Genomic DNA, 19,378 nt, shown 5'->3' on the forward strand with positions numbered 1-19,378 from the left:
AGAGGAACACACAAATAATCTCCATAAGATAGGTCCGTGGATAGATGTTAGGACTAGTAGGTATCAAACAAACAGGCACAAATTATCTACATCACCTCCAGCGTTCTCCTCCTACAAATGTATTTGGTTATTAAATAAGGACAATAGTTGCTATACAGTGCAGAGTCCTGGCAAACACGACTTTAACCAGGACTTTGAGGTTAACATCCCAGTAATACTGATACATACTGACCTCATATATTCCCTGATACAATGCACTGTGAAGGACGCAGCGTCTCTATATGATTTTTCCCAGTAATGTAAAGTCTGAGCCTAATAGAAGATCAAACACTCTGAATTGGAAGAGGACATTCTAAAAAAGTAACCAATCAGTAGTCTTCAAAAGTGTCAAGAAAGACAAGGGAGGAAATCACAGATAGGAGGAGATAAATGAAACTTGCTCATTAAATGCTGTGTGAAATCCTGAATTGGATCCTGAAACATAAACAAGACATTAGAGGAAAAGTTAATAAAGTCTGAGCAAGTTTAATATATTAGTTAAAATAATAAAATACCATACCAAGTTTAATTTCTTAGTTTTGATAAATACCCTGTGGTTAAAATGTTAACATAAGGAGAAGCTGAGTGAAAGGCTCTTCTTGGGGTGTAAGCTGTGCTGTTTTCAAAACCTTTCAATAAGAGTCTGAAATTACCACAGAATAAATTTTAAAAATTTGGACGTTTGCATCTGAAGCAAGTGAAGCCGAACATATTGATTGTGGTCAGTAAATTGTTTTCTGTAATCATGTCACAAGTCACTGCTTAGTCGCCTTTTTGCACTGTTTTTGCAGCCTGCTTAACTGACACTTCCTAGAAATAGCTTTGCTTCACAGTGTAAGTGTTATCAGTGTAGACTGGACTCCTGAAGTTTACAGAGAAATATTTGAATAACATGATTCCCAAGGACCATATAGTTTTTTTGTGTGTTTAAGAAATATAAAAGATATGTCATGTAATTTTAAGGTTATTCAAAAGCATTTATTTTTAAGGAAAATTACAATGATAAAAAAGAGTGCTTGTCTGAAAGATGGTATTTTGAGTGTTGATTTGAATTTTTTTTAGTTTTTGCTTCAAAGAAATATTTACATCTTGCGTTTGTGTGACTCCAAGTGAGGTAATGTTGTATAGACATTTAGGATAAAATTTAAAAACCATTAAGGGCTGGATTACGTTATATTAACATAGAAAATGAGCAGATAGCATTTTCCATGTTCTGTAAGAAGTTGTGTTTGTAATATCTGATAGATTTTTTTTTTTTAATTTAAGCAGATCCAGAAATTTATCAGAGCTCTTCTTGCACAGTGAGAAAATGCTGGAGGTACAACTAGTGGTGAGTGATAACCCGGCAGTAACATTTGGGGGTTTACCTAATGCTTTCATATACATCTCCTTTAATTCTCATTAACAATTTCTGAGTAACTTAAAAGTATGAAAAATCAACCCCACTATCATATTGGAGTAAAGGAGTTGGGGAAGATGCTACCTTTTTGCTAGAAAAAGAACTCTTCTGACCAGTCAGTATCAAAATGAATAAAGGGAATCATGTGCAAGGAGCTAAGGTGATTTTCCTTTGAACTGTTTCTTTGTAATAAAGACAAAGGAGTTTAGTATGGATAGAACCTAACTTTTTATGACTTACACATGTTTGTTGACTTACCTTTTTTTTCCTTAGCATTGTGTCTGTCACTTTGTGTTTTTTGTCTGAGCTTTCTACTATGTTGTGGAGAACAACCAGTGCAATAATATAAGCCTCAAAAAATATACATCAGTTTTGAGTTTTGTTAAATTAGCTTAAGTTTGTTTCATTTTATCACTGCCCAACTGAGATAAAAATTTACAAGGAATTTTAGAGTCTTTCTAATGGGTATGTAATGGATCTCATTTTGGGTTTAATTTGCATTTCTCTGATGACCAGTGATATTGAACTAATTTTCATGTGCTTATTTGTCATTTTTGTCTCTTGTAGAAGGTCTGGTCCAATCGTTTCTTTTTAATTTGGGTGTATTATTATTATTGAGTCCTGAGTTCATTATTCTATCTACTTGTTCTTTGGCAGAAAGTGCATTAAGAATATTTTCTGTTACGTGTGATTTGCCATATTTTCTAAATAGCCTTTCAAAGAGCAGAGTTTTAAATTTTAACATCCAGCTTATCACTTTTTGTGTCTTTAGTTTGTATTTCTTATAAACTATCTTAGAAGTCTTTGCCTGCTCCTGGGTGGCAAATACATCTGTTGAACTTAGGAATGTGCATAACTTTAGTTTTTACATTTAGTTCTATAATTCATACTGAGTGAATTTCTGGACATGGTAAAATTAAGATTCAATATTTGTATTTTCCTATGGATAATTAGTTCTTGCACTACTTGTTGAAAAGGGTATCACCCACTGAATTGCTTTGGTACTTCTTTTGGAAATCAAATGGGCATGCATATGTGGGTTCATTCTTTTACCAGCTGAGGTACAAGGGAAACCTTTTTTTTTTTCTTTTAACCCCATGGATTAGACAGTCCATGGGATTCTCCAGGCCAGAATACTGGAGTGGGTAGCCTTTCCCTTCTCCAGGGAATCTTTCCAACCCAGGGAATGAACCCAGGTCTCCTACATTGCAGGCAGATTCTTGGGTTCATTTTTGAACTCTCTATTTAGTATCACTGAACTTTAGCCTTTTTTCAGTCCCAAGCAATGGATATTACTGTAGATTTATAGAAATTTTTTTCAATCAAGTATTATTAATATAAGATTTCTTTTCTTAAAGAACTGGTTTACCTTTTCTAGATTCTTTATTTCCTTATGTATTTTAGAATAAGCTTGACAATTCTAAGAATAAAAGCCTGCTGTACTTTGGATAGGATTGTCTTAAACTTACAAATCCATTTGGGGAGAATTTGCAATTTAACAATATTAAGCCTTTCTATTAGTAAATATTTTGTGTGTTTGTGTGTGTGTATAATATAGTATATAACTATGTAAGAGGATCTAGTGTATATAATCGCTATTTAGAACTTCTTAAAATGTGTTTTTGAGAAAATATCTGAGTAGATTTAAGAGAAATTCAAGATAAAGCAAATTGGTAAGCTGTGTTCCCCGGAGAAGGCAATAGCACCCCACTCCTGTGTTCTTGCCTGGAGAATCCCAGGGACGGCGGAGCCTGGTGGGCTGCCGTTTATGGGGTCGCAGAGTTGGACACGACTGAAGTGACTTAGCAGCAGCAGCAGCAAACTGTGTTCCCATGTCTTCGGCTTTTCATAACTGAAAAAAGTTGCATTAAGGTCTCTAATTTCAGTGAGTAAACATTTCAAAAATAGGATAAATGGGTAAAATTGGCTCATTATAGGGAGTTAGACCTGAAAAGAACTAGGGTGCAAGAAAGATAATATTCTCAGAACCTGACCCTAAACTATTACTACATTTTGACTTTTCATCCCAAGAACTTTCCTATTTAAATCTTTTTCCACACACTGATTTGCTCAGTTTCTCTTAAAGTTTTTTTTTTAATTTTTCTCCCTTCATATATTTTTATTGCTTTGTGACATATATGGAATACCAGACTTTTTTCAGTCTATTTAAACAGGGCCTCCGGGTCCATCCTGTGCTTACTCTTCCCTGCCCGTTCTAGTCTCCAGTTGATCTTTGTGTATTCATAATCACAATTCTGTGACATTACAGTGAATATGATTTGTTTGGCTGAGACCTATGTATTCATTCATATTAGCCTGGCTATTCCATTATACCTTTTCACTTAAGCAAGTTTGTTATATGCTGTCATGTACATATGTTTAATTGTAAAGACAGGAAAAAATAAGACTTGAATAGGTCTTTTTATTCTTGTCATAGTTTTTCATTTCTCTGTGTGGCAGACTGGTTTTAATGTTGAAACTGATCAGTTACAAGTGGTTGTCTGCTGTGCTGTATGGCAAAAGACTGAAGCTACACCTCTGCTGCTAAGTCACTTCAGTCGTGTCCGACTCTGTGTGACCCCAAAGACAGCAGCCCACCAGGCTCTGCCATCCCTGGGATTCTCCAGACAAGAACACTGGAGTGGGTTGCCATTTCCTTCTCCAATGCATGAAAGCGAAAAGTGAAAGGGAAGTTGCTCAGTAGTGTCTGACTCTTTGTGACCCCATGGATTGTAGCCTACCAGCTCCTCCGTCCATAGGATTTTCCAGGCAAGAGTACTGGAGTGGGGTGCCAAAACTTACTGGTTAAAAAGTAACATAATCAATTAGCAATGTCTACCAGTGTTTTGTGTAGGAGCTGCCCATGTGTCAAACCTGCATTGTGTTAGTCGCCCTGAATGTGGGCCTATCCCTTTGCTAGTCCTCACATAATAAACATGGTTTGGAAAGCAATTATATTGTTATTATATCATTTTAGGTGTAGATTTCTAATAGTCTTATAGCATATGATGATTTTGTAGTCATTTATTTTGGTTTCATATAAGCATTTTTTTAATCACTGCATTTCCATTTCAAACTAAGCTTATTGTTTCTCTCTTTCCTCTGTCTATCTGTCTGTCTGTCACTCTATCTCCTATTTATATTTCTCTCTGTAATAGATGGGGTCACAAAGAGTCAGACACAACTGAGCAACTGAACTGAACTGAACTGTATAGATGGAAAAAAAATCAGTCCTTCATCACAGATAGCTTGTGAAGACCTGGGCCAAAGAGCATTTATTAACTTAAATGGCAACCTACATTTGGAAAAGGATTATAATCTAAATATGAAATCTTTGAAAAGTGATTTGTAGTTAAGCCCAATTATTTTATGTTAAAAATTTGATGTTATGTGGAAGTAATCGCTAAGGACTGTTTTTCCCCTTACCTTATTGGTTCCCACATTGTTTCAAGTCTATAGACTGTGTGCTTTGGCTTTGGTTTACTGTTTATATGCATGGATACCCCAGTAAGTTTAAGGCTTGACTACAGATTTTTAGTGTGTTGTTAAAAGAAAATACTGGAGCAAAGATTTTAATCATCAATATTCACACATAAATTTTTACTGAATTGTTAGATTCTAGGTATAGAAGTAAACAATAATACCACTCTTTAATGGCCAGTTTACTTTATACTTAATACTTGTCTAATTAAAAACATTTTACCTATTTGAATGATTTTTCTGACAAGTAAATTATGTGACAGAGTCTATGGACAATTATTTACTTCTTTGCCTTATCTTATAATTAGTGATTACTTGCTTCAAATCTTACATATTATATTTCTTTATTAATAAGACAAAAATTAAATGTATTTAAACAACCTTAGGAAGTATATTTTTTCATTATTATTATTTAATACAGTTTTGTATTAAACATTTGATTTCAAGTTAAATCATTGCTCTGATTTCCTGTTCAAATAAGTGAGAAAAAAGGATAATCTGTGTAGGCCTTTCTTACTGTCACTTCCATATTAAATTCAGCAAACTGCTCTACAGAAACTACCTTTTCTTTTTTTTTTTAATTTTATTTTTAAACTTTACAATATTGTATTGGTTCTGCCGTATATTGAAGTGAATCCGCCACAGGCATACATATGTTCCCTATCCTGAACCCTCCTCCCTCCTCCCTCCTCCCTCCTCCCTCCCCATACCATCCCTCTGGGTCGTCCCAGTGCACCAGCCCCAAGCATCCAGTATCATGCATCGAACCTGGACTGGCGACTCATTTCATATATGATATTATACATATTTCAATGCCATTCTCCCAAATCATCCCACCCTCTCCCTCTCCCACAGAGTCCAAAAGACTGTTCTATATATCAGTGTCTCTTTTGCTGTCTCGTATACAGGGTTATCGTTACCATCTTTCTAAATTCCATATATATGCATTAGTATACTGTATTGGTGTTTTTCTTTCTGGCTTACTTCACTCTGTATAATAGGCTCCAGTTTCATCCACCTCATTAGAACTGATTCAAATGTATTCTTTTTAATGGCTGAGTAATACTCCATTGTGTATATGTACCACAGCTTTCTTATCCATTCAGCTGCTGATGGACATATAGGTTGCTTCCATGTCCTGGCTATTATAAACAGTGCTGCGATGAACATTGGGGTACACGTGTCTCTTTCCCTTCTGGTTTCCTCAGTGTGTATGCCCAGCAGTGGGATTGCTGGATCATAAGGCAGTTCTATTTCCAGTTTTTTAAGGAATCTCCACACTGTTCTCCATAGTGGCTGTACTAGTTTGCATTCCCACCAACAGTGTAAGAGGGTTCCCTTTTCTCCACATCCTCTCCAGCATTTATTACTTGGATCACAGCCATTCTGACTGGTGTGAAATGGTACCTCATAGTGGTTTTGATTTGCATTTCTCTGATAATGAGTGATGTTGAGCATCTTTTCATCTGTTTGTTAGCCATCTGTATGTCTTCTTTGGAGAAATGTCTATTTAGTTCTTTGGCCCATTTTTTAATTGGGTCATTTATTTTTCTGGAGTTGAGCTGTAGGAGTTGCTTGTATATTTTTGAAATTAGTTGTTTGTCAGTTGCTTCATTTGCTATTATTTTCTCCCATTCTGAAGGCTGTCTTTTCACCTTGCTAATAGTTTCCTTTGTTGTGCAGAAGCTTTTAAGTTTAATTAGGTCCCATTTGTTTATTTTTGCTTTTATTTCCGATATTCTGGGAGGTGGGTCATAGAGGATCCTGCTTTGATTTATGTCGGAGAGTGTTTTGCCTATGTTCTCCTCTAGGAGTTTTATAGTTTCTGGTCTTATGTTTAGATCTTTTATCCATTTTGAGTTTATTTTTGTGTATGGTGTTAGAAAGTGGTCTAGTTTCATTCTTTTACAAGTGGTTGACCAGTTTTCCCAGCACCACTTGTTAAAGAGATTGTCTTTAATCCATTGTATATTCTTGCCTCCTTTGTCAAAGATAAGGTGTCCATATGTGCGTGGATTAATCTCCGGGCTTTCTATTTTGTTCCATTGATCTATATTTCTGTCTTTATGCCAGTACCATACTGTCTTGATGACTGTGGCTTTGTAGTAGAGCCTGAAGTCAGGCAGGTTAATTCCTCCAGTTCCATTCTTCTTTCTCAAGATAGCTTTGGCTATTCAAGGTTTTTTGTATTTCCATACAAATTGTGAAATTATTTGTTCTAGCTCTGTGAAGAATACCGTTGGTAGCTTGATAGGGATTGCATTGAATCTATACATTGCTTTGGGTAGTATACTCATTTTCATGATATTGATTCTTCCAATCCATGAACATGGTATATGTCTCCATCTATTAGTGTCCTCTTTGATTTCTTTCACCAGTGTTTTATAGTTTTCTATATATAGGTCTTTAGTTTCTTTAGGTAGATATATTCCTAAGTATTTTATTCTTTCCGTTGCAATGGTGAATGGAATTGTTTCCTTAATTTCTCTTTCTGTTTTCTCATTATTAGTGTATAGGAATGCAAGGGATTTCTGTGTGTTGATTTTATATCCTGCAATTTTACTATAATTATTGATTAGTTCTAGTAATTTTCTGGTGGAGTCTTTAGGGTTTTCTATGTAGAGGATCATGTCATCTGCAAATAGTGAGAGTTTTACTTCTTCTTTTCCAATTTGGATTCCTTTTATTTCTTTTTCTGCTCTGATTGCTGTGGCCCAAACTTCCAAAACTATGTTGAATAGTAATGGTGAAAGTGGGCACCCTTGTCTTGTTCCTGACTTTAGAGGAAATGCTTTCAATTTTTCACCATTGAGGATAATGTTTGCTGTGGGTATGTCATATATAGCTTTTATTATGTTGAGGTATATTCCTTCTATTCCTGCTTTCTGGAGAGTTTTTATCATAAATGGATGTTGAATTTTGTCAAAGCCTTTCTCTGCATCTATTGAGATAATCATATGGCTTTTATTTTTCAATTTGTTAATGTGGTGTATTACATTGATTGATTTGCAGATATTGAAGAATGCTTGCATCCCTGGGATAAAGCCTACTTGGTCATGGTGTATGATCTTTTTAATGTGTTGTAGGATTCTGATTGCTAGAATTTTGTTAAGGATTTTTGCATCTATGTTCATCAGTGATATTGGCCTGTAGTTTTCTTTTTTTGTGGGATCTTCGTCAGGTTTTGGTATTAGGGTGATGGTGGCCTCATAGAATGAGTTTGGAAGTTTACCTTCCTCTGCAATTTTCTGGAAGAGTTTGAGCAGGATAGGTGTTAGCTCTTCTCTAAATTTTTGGTAGAATTCAGCTGTGAAGCCGTCTGGACCTGGGCTTTTGTTTGCTGGAAGATTCTTGATTACAGTTTCAATTTCCGTGCTTGTGATGGGTCTGTTAAGATTTTCTATTTCTTCCTGGTCCAGTTTTGGGAAGTTGTACTTTTCTAAGAATTTGTCCATTTCTTCCACATTGTCCATTTTATTGGCATATAACTGTTGATAGTAGTCTCTTATGATCCTTTGTATTTCTGTGTTGTCTGTTGTGATCTCTCCATTTTCATTTCTAATTTTATTGATTTGATTTTTCTCCCTTTGTTTCTTGATGAGTCTGGCTAATGGTTTATCAATTTTATTTATCCTTTCAAGGAACCAGCTTTTGGCTTTGTTGATTTTTGCTATGGTCTCTTTTGTTTCTTTTGCATTTATTTCTGCCCAATTTTTAAGATTTCTTTCCTTCTACTAACCCTGGGGTTCTTCATTTCTTCCTTTTCTAGTTGCTTTAGGTGTAGAGTGAGGTTATTTATTTGACTTTTTTCTTGTTTCTTGAGGTATGCCTGTATTGCTATGAACTTTCCCCTGAGGACTGCTTTTACAGTGTCCCACAGGTTTTGGGTTGTTGTGTTTTCATTTTCATTCATTTCTATGCAAATTTTGATTTCTTTTTTGATTTCTTCTGTGATTTGTTGGTTATTCAGCAGCGTGTTGTTCAGCCTCCATATGTTGGAATTTTTAATAGTTTTTCTCCTGTAATTGAGATCTAATCTTACTGCATTGTGGTCAGAAAAGATGCTTGGAATGATGTCAATTTTTTTGAATTTACCAAGGCTAGATTTACGGGCCAGGATGTGATCTATCCTGGAGAAGGTTCCATGTGCGCTTGAGAAAAAGGTGAAATTCATTGTTTTGGGATGAAATGTCCTATAGATATCAATTAGGTCTAACTGGTCTATTGTATCATTTAACGTTTGTGTTTCCTTGTTAATTTTCTGTTTAGTTAATCTATCCATAGGTTTGAGTGGGGGTATTAAAGTCTCCCACTATTATTGTGTTATTGTTAATTTCTCCTTTCATACTTGTTAGCATTTGCCTTACATATTGCAGTGCTCCTGTGTTGGGTGCATATATATTTATAATTGTTATATCTTCTTCTTGGATTGATCCTTTGATCATTATGTAGTGACCGTCTTTGTCTCTTTTCACAACCTTTGTTTTAAAGTCTATTTTATCTGATATGAGTATTGCTACTCCTGCTTTCTTTTGGTCCCTATTTGCATGGAAAATCTTTTTCCAGCCCTTCACTTTCAGTCTGTATATGTCCCCTGTTTTGAGGTGGGTCTCTTGTAGACAGCATATGTAGGGGTCTTGTTTTTGTATCCATTCAGCCAGTCTTTGTCTTTTGGTTGGGGCATTCAACCCATTTACGTTTAAGGTAATTACTGATAAGTATGATCCCGTTGCCATTTACTTTATTGTTTTGGGTTCAATTTTATACACCGTTTTTGTGTTTCCTGTCTAGAGAATATCCTTTAGTATTTTTTGGAGAGCTGATTTGGTGATGCTGAATTCTCTCAGCTTTTGTTTGTCTGTAAAGCTTTTGATTTCTCCTTCATATTTGAATGAGATCCTTGCTGGGTACAATAATCTAGGCTGTAGGTCATTTTCTTTCATCACTTTAAGTATGTCTTGCCACTCCCTCCTGGCTTGAAGAGTTCCTATTGAAAGATCAGCTGTTATCCTTATGGGAATTCCCTTGTGTGTTATTTGTTGTTTTTCTCTTGCTGCTTTTAATATTTGTTCTTTGTGTTTGATCTTTGTTAATTTGATTAATATGTGTCTTGGCGTGTTTCGCCTTGGGTTTATCCTGTTTGGGACTCTCTGGGTTTCTTGGACTTGGGTGATTATTTCCTTCCCCATTTTAGGGAAGTTTTCCACTATTATCTCCTCCAGTATTTTCTTATGGTCTTTCTTTTTGTCTTCTTCTTCTGGGACCCCTATGATTCGAATGTTGTAGCGTTTAATATTGTCCTGGAGGTCTCTGAGATTGTCCTCATTTCTTCTAATTCGTTTTTCTTTTTTCCTCTCTGATTCATTTATTTCTACCATTCTATCTTCTAATTCACTAATCCTATCTTCTGCCTCTGTTATTCTACTATTTGTTGTCTCCAGAGTGTTTTTGATTTCATTTATTGCATTATTAATTATATATTGACTCTTTTTTATTTCTTCTAGGTCCTTGTTAAACCTTTCTTACATCTTCTCAATCCTTGTCTCCAGGCTATTAATCTGTGATTCCATTTTGACTTCAAGATTTTGGATCAATTTCACTATCATTATTTGGAATTCTTTATCAGGTGGATTCCCTATCTCTTCCTCTTTTGTTTGGTTTGGTGGGCATTTATCCTGTTCCTTTACCTGCTGGGTATTCCTCTGTCTCTTCATCCTGTTTAAATTGCTGAGTTTGGGGTGTCCTTTCTGTATTCTGGCAGTTTGTGGAGTTCTCTTTATTGTGGTGTTTCCTCACTGTGTGTGGGTTTGTACAGGTGGCTTGTCAAGGTTTCTTGGTTAGGGAAGCTTGTGTCGGTGTTCTGGTGGGTGGAGCTGGATTTCTTCTCTCTGGAGTGCAATGAAGTGCCCAGTAATGAGTTATGAGATGTCTGTGGTTTTGGGGTGACTTTGGGCAGCCTGTATCTTGGAGCTCAGGGCTGTGTTCCTGTGTTGCTGGAGAATTTGCCTGGTATGTCTTGTCCTGGAACTTGTTGGCCCTTGTGAGGTGCTTGGTTTCAGTGTAGGTATGGAGGCGTTTGATGAGCTTCTGTCAATTAATGTTCCCTGGAGTCTGGAGTTCCCTGGAGTTAGGGTTTGGACTTAAGCCTCCTGCTTCCAGTTATCGGTCTTATTTTTACAGTAGTTTCAAAACTTCTCCTTCTATACAGCACCATTGATAAAACATCACAGGATTTTAATCTATTGCCTGTAGCTTCCAAGGCGGTTCCCTCTGTTATAGCTTCTTCTGTTTGCTGGTTTCTTTAGTGTCTGGTTTCTGCCCTGACACAAAGGGGATGGTGGTGGATGCTTTTTTTTTTTTTTTTTTAGGCTCACTTTTTCAGTTGCGCTGTGGGGAGGGAGGGACGCTGCAAACAAATAACACTGGTGTGTGCTCACAGTACCTCAGCCACACTGGGCCTGCCCCCGCTCACGGCATGTGTACCTCTCTGCCCACACTGCTCAGGCTCTAGGTTGCTCCACCAGGAACCATCTGTGGCCGCCCTGGGTTGCTTGCATCTCCCAGGTCTAAGCCGCTCAGGTTCAGGCACTCTGGTAGTCCTCAGAGGCGCAGACTCGGTTGGGCCTGCGTTTTGTGCCCTTCCCAGGTCCGAGCAGCTCAGGTGATGAGGTGTTTGGCGAGCGTGATTGCTGCGACTTATCGCCTCCCCGCTGCTTGGTTATCTAGGTGTACAACCAGCGCACTTTCTCAGGCGGATGTTGACCGTCCAGACCCCCAAGAAGTTTTAGTTAGCAAAGAAACTTGCTTACCGTTTTGTAGATAATGTCTCTCTGGGGCTGCGATTGCCCCCTTCCAGCTCTGGCTGCCTGTCACCGGAGGGGGACGGTCTGCAGCCGGCTATCTCTGTACAGTCCTTTGTTCCATGCGCAGGCCTGGCAGTGTTTTAGGTTAGGGCTGGCTTTTCTTGTGGTAGATATCCCACAGTCTGGTTTGCTAGCCCAAATTATTTCACTCAGATAGCGCTCGGGGTATTCAGGCCAGATCCTTACTCTAAGCGATGCAGCCTGCGCCACGCCTCCCTGCCCAGCCCCCGCTTGCTAGTGGCCTGTGCAGGCATCTGCGCTGCTTCTCCGCTGGGGGAGTTACCATAGGGCTCGTAATCTCCTTTCTAAGACATGGGTTGCTTTTCTGGGTGCCTGATGTCCTCTGCCAGCATTCAGGAGTTGTTTTGTGGCATTTACTCGGAGTTTAAATGTTCTTTTGATGAATTTGTGGGGGAGAAAGTGTTTTCCCCGTCCTACTCCTCCGCCATCTTAGCTCCTCCCCCTACCTTTTCTTAGGAACTAAATTTATTAGGCATGTTGTTCTTTTTAATTGTGAAGTGCTTATATAGAAGTTAGCTTCATTAAAACTTCAATTTTCTGTATTTCTCACTAAGATAGTAAAAACAGTTTGTCAAATAATTTAGTTCATTTTAAATCTCAACTGGAAGGAAGCTGGGCAGATTGGTCTCAATGTTCTTATTTCTTCTTTAAATCATACTTAGTGTGATTTAGCTCATCCTAGTATGATTTCTTTTTTTCTTTAATAAATCAGTCACATTTTCTCATGTAGTATACAGTACTGACATATTTATTGGTCTCTTTTTATATCTATTATGATACTTCTATTGAATTTTTAGGTAACATGAAGTTCATGTATTACTTAACTATATATTGATCTACTTTTAAAATCCATTACATATAATATTTTTAATTATATAAATACTTTTAAATATCTGAATCATTTACAGTTGTTACCATATATTATAAATTTTTAGTTTTTTTAGCATTTATGATGGGAAAATTCTTTCTCACATTTACTTGTGTGTATTCTTTCCCTTATATTCTATTTTATTATATGTATATTGTTAAAGGACATGATGGTAATCATTGATAGCTATAATTTGTTTTTTATTTTTATTGAACTGTAATTAAAATCAATTGTCAGCATCATTACCCATGGGATGAACTCTGGAGAGATATGGGTGGAGGAGTGGTAGAGCTGAGTGTTATCAGCTGACAGGTGCTAAAAGAAAACTTGAAAATGAGCATATTCTTCCACAGATAAAATGCAGAATAAGTTGAAGGCTGAGGTATTCTCTCTGCCACTCAAAGAGCAGATTGCTTCTTGAATAGCAGATCTAATTCTTATATTGACTGTAGGGTAAATCTAATCAGATTTTGCAGAATAACCATAAAGCAGTTTGCTAATTTAACCTACTATCTGTGTTGAACAGTCCAGCCCAATTTTTAAAAGATGTCCAGAGGCCAGAGAATAAGATTTCATAATAAAAAGATTTCAATTTTTGAAATAATTACTTGTTAGACCCTTCTGAGAAAGACATCTGTTCTTTTAAACTTTATATATACTTGACTGAATATGATTGCTATTGTCTTTTTTTCTCAGATTTCAAATAGCTTATTGTAAACTTTAGAACCCATAATAAACGTGTATTGGCACTACCTCTTTTATTACTTGTATTTTATGTATGTAAACTATTGTTGTTCATTCAGTCAGTCATGTCCGACTCAGCATCCCTATGGATTGCAGCACGCTAGGCTTCCTTGTCCATCTCTGTCTCCTGGAGTTTGCTCAAACTTATGTCCATTGAGTTGGTGATACCATCCAACTATCTCATCCTCTACCATCCCTTTGTCCCCCTGTCCTCAATCTTTCCCAGCATCAGAGTCTTTTCCAGTAAGATGACTCTTCACATCAGGTGGCCAAAGTACTGGAGCTTCAGCTTCAGCATCAGTCCTTTAAATGAATATTCAGGACTGATTTTCTCTAGGATTGACTGGTTTTATCTCCTTGCAGTCCAAGGGACTCTCAAGAGTCTTCTCCAGCAACACAAATTGAAAGCATCAGTTCTTCAGTGATCAGCCTTCTTTATGATCCAGCTCTCACATCTGTACATGACTAGTGGAAAAACCATAGCTTTGACTATATAGACCTTTGTAGACAAAATAATGTCTCTGATTTTTAATATGCTGTCTAGGTTTGTTCTAAGTTTTCTTCCAAGGAGCAAGTGTCTTGTAATTTCATGGCTGCAGTCACTGTCCAGTGATTTTGGAGCCCAAGAAAATATTCTGTCACTGTTTCCATTGTTGCCCCATCTATTTGCCATGAAGTGATGGGACCGGATTCCATGTTCTTTATTTTTTGAATGTTGAGTTTTAAGCTAGCTTCTTCACTCTCTCCCTTTACTCTCATCAAGGGGCTCTTTAGTTCCTCTTTGCTGTCTGCCATTACAGTGATATCATCTGCATATCTGAGTTTATTGATATTTCTCCTGGCAGTCTTGATTCCAGCTGTGCTTCATCCAGCCTGGAATTTCGCATGATGTTTTGCATATAAGTGAAATAAACAGGGTGACAACATACAGCCTGACGTACTCCTTTCCCAGTTTAGAACCAGTCTCTTGTTCCATGTCCAGTTATAACTGTTACTTCTTGACCTGCATACAGGTTTCTCAAGAGGCAGGTCAGGTGGTCTGGTATTCCCATCTCTTTAAGAATTTCCCACAGTTTGTTGTGATCCACACAGTCAAAGCCACACAGGGTTTAAAGTAGTCAATGAAGCAGAAGTAGATGTTATTCTGAAATTCTCTTGCTTTTTTTATGATCCAACAGATGTTGGCAATTTGATCTCTGCCTTTTCTAAATCCAGCTTGTACATCTGGAAGTTCTCAGTTCACTTATTATGAAGTCTAGCTTAAAGGATTTTGAACATTACCTTGATAGCATGTGAAAAGAGTGCAACTGTGTGGTAGTTTGAACATTCTTTGGCATTCCCGTTCTTGGAATGAAAACTGACCTTTTCCAGTGGCTACTGCTGAGTTTTCCAAATTTGCTAGCATATCAAGTGCAGCACTTTAACCAGCATCATCTTTCAGGATTTGAAATATCTCACCTGGAATTCCATCACCTCCACTAGCTTTGTTCATAATAATACTTCCCATGGCCCACTTGACTTCACACTCCAGGATATCTGGCTCTAGGTGAGTGACCACACCTTCGTGGTTATCTGGGTCATTAAGACCTTTTTTTTTTTTTGGTACAATTATTTTGTGTATTCTTGCCACTTCTTCTTAATATCTTTTGCTTCTATTAGGTCCATACTGTTTCTTTCCTTTATTATGCCCTTCTTTGCATGAAATATTCCCTTGTTATCTCTAATTTTCTTGAAGATACCTCTAGTCTTTCCCATTGTGTTGTTTTTTGCTGTTTCTTTGCACTGTTCACATAAGAAGGCTTTTTAAAATCTGTCTTCACTATTCTTTGGAACTCTACACTCAGATGGGATATCTCTCATTTTCTTCTTTGCCTTTCGCTTGTCTTCTTTTTCAGCTAGTTGTAAGGCCTTCTCAGATGGCTGTTTTGCCTTGTAATTGACCATTCCAATTGACTTCTATTAAATCTTCCTCCCATAATGTACTCTTTTTTTTTAATTTTTATTTTTAAACTTTACATAATTGTATTAGTTTTGCCAAATATCAAAATGAATCCACCACAGGTATACATATGTTCCCCATCCTGAACCCTCCTCCCTCCTCCCTCCCCATACTATCCCTCTGGGTCGTCCCAGTGCACTAGCCCCAAGCATCCAGTATCGTGCATCGAACCTGGACTGGTGGGAAGATTTGGGAGAATGGCATTGAAACATATAAAATATCAAGTATGAAACGAGTTGCCAGTCCATAATGTACTCTTAATCAGAAAGCCAGTGACACTAGTCAAAGAAATGAAAGATAGGTGCAAAGTGTAGTTCAAAACACTCATTCCTCTGTCACCCTGTTGGTTTACATCTAAGGGTATGTTACCTACCAGAGCCCACTTCTTGAAGTAATGGACTTTATGTCCCGTATTTGCTGATTAAAATTTCTAAGTACTTAGGAACTTCAGGCTATGTGTTTGTCCCTTTGTTTCCCTTTACCTCTGCTCAGTGTCTGTGAGAAAATTATGCAGAATTGAAAAAGTTGTCCAAGTTGCCACTGGGGGCCCATTCCCAGAGATTTTTCCCTGAGTGAAGGAAGACTTTGCACATGCCCTTCACTCCAGGGATTTATGCCTTGGAGAATGAAGTGTCAAAAGTGAAACTAAGTGACAGGATAAAGTGTGGTGAACTCCAGTAGTGCCAGGTAAATAGAAATCACAGCATGCTTCTGGGTAAATTTCTTTTTTTTCTTTTTTCTTTTTCAAATTTGGTGTAGTCTAAAGTTAGTTTCAGAAATCCTAAATTTAAAAACAGGATTTTTTTCTTGACGCTATTATACTATTTTCACTTGCACTCCACTTATTTCACATTTGCAAAGTTGATACATCCCAGGGTAATATTGCATTATAGCACTAATTGCTTACTCTTTAGATATTTGTAGCCATTACAATGATTGCTTTAAAGACAAACTTGGCAAAAGTAAATTTTTTGATATTGAATAAACTCAAATTTTATCAAATTGTTTAAAATAATTAATTGGTAATAACCAAATGTATTATTCAAATCTAAAAAGTCATTTCAATGCTGCCAGCATCCAGTTTCTTTTTACCCTATTAGCTGGTTTTTTGGCATTTTTCTGTCTTTTGTTGTTGTTTTGTTTTTGTTTTCCTGCAGACCTCGTTATAGCAACTTTTAAAATACAACTTTTATATAAAAATTATATAAAATATTTAATCTAGATTAAAAGTCAACACGACTGATACGATAAGAGTAAAATATATGGCAATAACCAACTGGTGGTTTCAGCAGTGAATTATGGAAGATGGTTAATGTTCTGGGATTTCACCTCTGGGTACTTGGTCATAGTTCTATCCAGACAGCAGTGTTTTCAAGCTTTCTAGGCCAGATGGTACAACAAATAATTTTAGGGAGGAGAAAAAAAACAATTAACAACAAACAGAAACTTTTATTTAAAAAAATTTCTTATTTGTTCATAATTAGAATAACTATTAAGTCTTGATTAGATTTATGTAATCACAGATAACCAATTTCTTTTTTTTATTTCAGTATAGTGGTTAGATTAGGTTGAAAGATTCCAGAAAAATAAAAGAACTCATGATTATCTTTAAATTAAATTGTTGTTTATTTATAGGCATGGAAATTAACAATGTTTAAATGACTTTCAGGAGTATATATAGTATTTTGAAAGAAATGAAATTTAAGTATACATTATAGCTGAGTAAATTGAATCTTGCTTATTTGAGATTTCACTTGTCTTCTAGTCTAGTATAAAGAGTGTCCTAAACTAAGCTTTAGATAACCACAGTTTTACTCCTAATTCTGCTTCCAAATAAATCACTCCTTTATCAAATATATTATCAAATTATTCAACACAAAGATATTGTCTCCCCCAAATTTTGTAAAGTTGATACAATATAATGCAAAGGATAGGAAGCCAAGGCTCTATCTAACATCGTAATTTTGAATATTTATTATTGGAATATGCTACAGGTACTTTGTTTAAATAAAACCAGTGTAGTTTGTTTTACTTTTAATAATAAATAATATTTAAAGCATATTAGTGATAAAATGATTTTTGGAAGGCAAGATTTAAGAAATTTAATCACAGTAAGCTTTTATTTTAGCTTTCTTTAGTAAATTTAATTGTGTTTTATCTAACATTTATATTTTGAGTAAATACAAATGCAAAAGCAAAATGGTTACTTTTATTAAAATTTTGAGATCCTGAAGATGAAGTAATATAAAAACAGAAGCTGACACTACTGGCATAAATTTTCAGTGCTAATTAAGTTGTGGTCTACTGGTTCCCATATGTTTTGCTTGGTTGCTATGATCAATGTTTTGAGCCATGAAAATAAGTGGAGGTCCATGTGCCCATGGCCTAATGAGGACTGGGCAGTTAGCCTAAGTGAAAATTTAGCACTTCTTCTAGTTTCCTTTGTCATTATTTTTAATCTGCTTTGGTGATACATCAAATGTTTCTCCTTTAAGCAAATGTCTTTGCCTATTGATAAAAATAAACTCAAGAAATGTTGATAACAATCTGTAATACATAATGCAGTATGCAAGGTTGTGGGGAAACCACTAAAATGGTCCTTGTTCTCAAGGAGGTTCTAGTAATACAGAAAGTATAGGTATGTAAACAATCATTTTATACACTAGATCATTGTTTTCAGAGTGTAATCATGTTTGCCTTGGCAAGTCAAGTAATAAATGGAATGATATTAATACACATTTAAATTCACATCCACATCTCTTGTAAATTACTAGTTCATTGCTGATATACTGTCAATATTTTGCACTTGTGAAAATGCCTTAGAAAATGGTTGGAAAATGCATAAAAATGGGGAAACTGAATTATTGCATGAGGGTCAAATAGGAATGTTGTACTTTCCTTATTTTAATACTCTTTTCCTAAACCCATTATATCAAAGATAATTATTTTAGAAATGCAGCATGAAGACAATATCACACAACTCAAACAAAAAATAACAATAATGACTCATATTTAAATTTTAAGTTATAAAACCTATGAGATGTTTGCTTCATATTGCTTATTTTTTAAAAGATGCTACATTCCTATAGAGAATATTCTACATTCATAATTATTTTATTCAGTCTGCATATTAATGAGAGGGATGAATTAGTTGTATGTTACTGATTTTTAAATATATTTTGTCTTATATCACGTACTCCTTTTGATTTATGAATGTTAGTATCATAATGTCACATACATACAGATATTTGTCTGTTATATTAATTTATACTAGGAAGTCAAAATAAATTATAAATGCTGTTTTCTTTGTAGAATATTCAAATACTCTACTATATAGGTCTAATGATAAAGTATCCTCTTTCTGCTTCACTTTCTTTGGCATATATCTCCCTTTAATCAATTATATTTTTCATTAGAATTTACTTATATACTATTTAATAAGCTACTGTTCTTGAGTTCTAGGCTTTAAAATATGCTTATTGATATAATATGCACAAAAGAGATAAAACTACTATATTTGCATTCTCTTCATCTTTTTACATTCTTCCCTTTTTAGGTGTTTGTATTTGATACATTCTCTTTTGCTGTTTGCGTGTGTCATCATAGTGCATTTACTTCAGGTGTCTTATGGGAACACGATATTGGTATTAAGATTTAGACTTTACTGCTGCATCATTCGGAGAAGGCGATGGCACCCCACTCCAGTACTCTTGCCTGGAAAATCCCATGGACGGAGGAGCCTGGTAGGCTGCAGTCCATGGGGTCGCCAAGAGTTGGAAAAGGCTGAGCGACTTCACTTTCACTTTTCACTTTCATGCATTGGAGAAGGAAATGGCAACCCACTCCAGTACTCCTGCCTGGAAAATCCCATGGATGGAGGAGCCTCGTGGGCTGCAGTCCATGGGGTCGCGAAGAGTCGGACACGACTTAGCGACTTCACTTTGACTTTTCACTTTCATGCATCG

The 19,378-nt window shown here is 36.1% G+C and overlaps 1 protein-coding gene across 1 annotated transcript in view; it reads left to right on the plus strand.

Annotated features, from left to right (window-relative positions):
• Positions 1–1,300: 1,300 nt before the first annotated feature.
• THSD7A (thrombospondin type 1 domain containing 7A) overlaps positions 1,301–19,378 on the plus strand; it is a 546,002-nt gene continuing 527,924 nt past the window's right edge. Inside the window, exon 1 of the mRNA XM_086397610.1 lies at positions 1,301–1,369. The gene's annotated coding sequence lies outside the window, so the exon portion shown is untranslated. The remainder of the gene's footprint in view (positions 1,370–19,378) is intronic.

Source organism: Bos grunniens, chromosome 4 (assembly GCF_055505025.1).
Source record: "Bos grunniens cultivar Pamir isolate PY7600 chromosome 4, Bosgru_T2T1.0, whole genome shotgun sequence".
NCBI classification, from domain to species: Eukaryota; Metazoa; Chordata; class Mammalia; order Artiodactyla; family Bovidae; genus Bos; species Bos grunniens.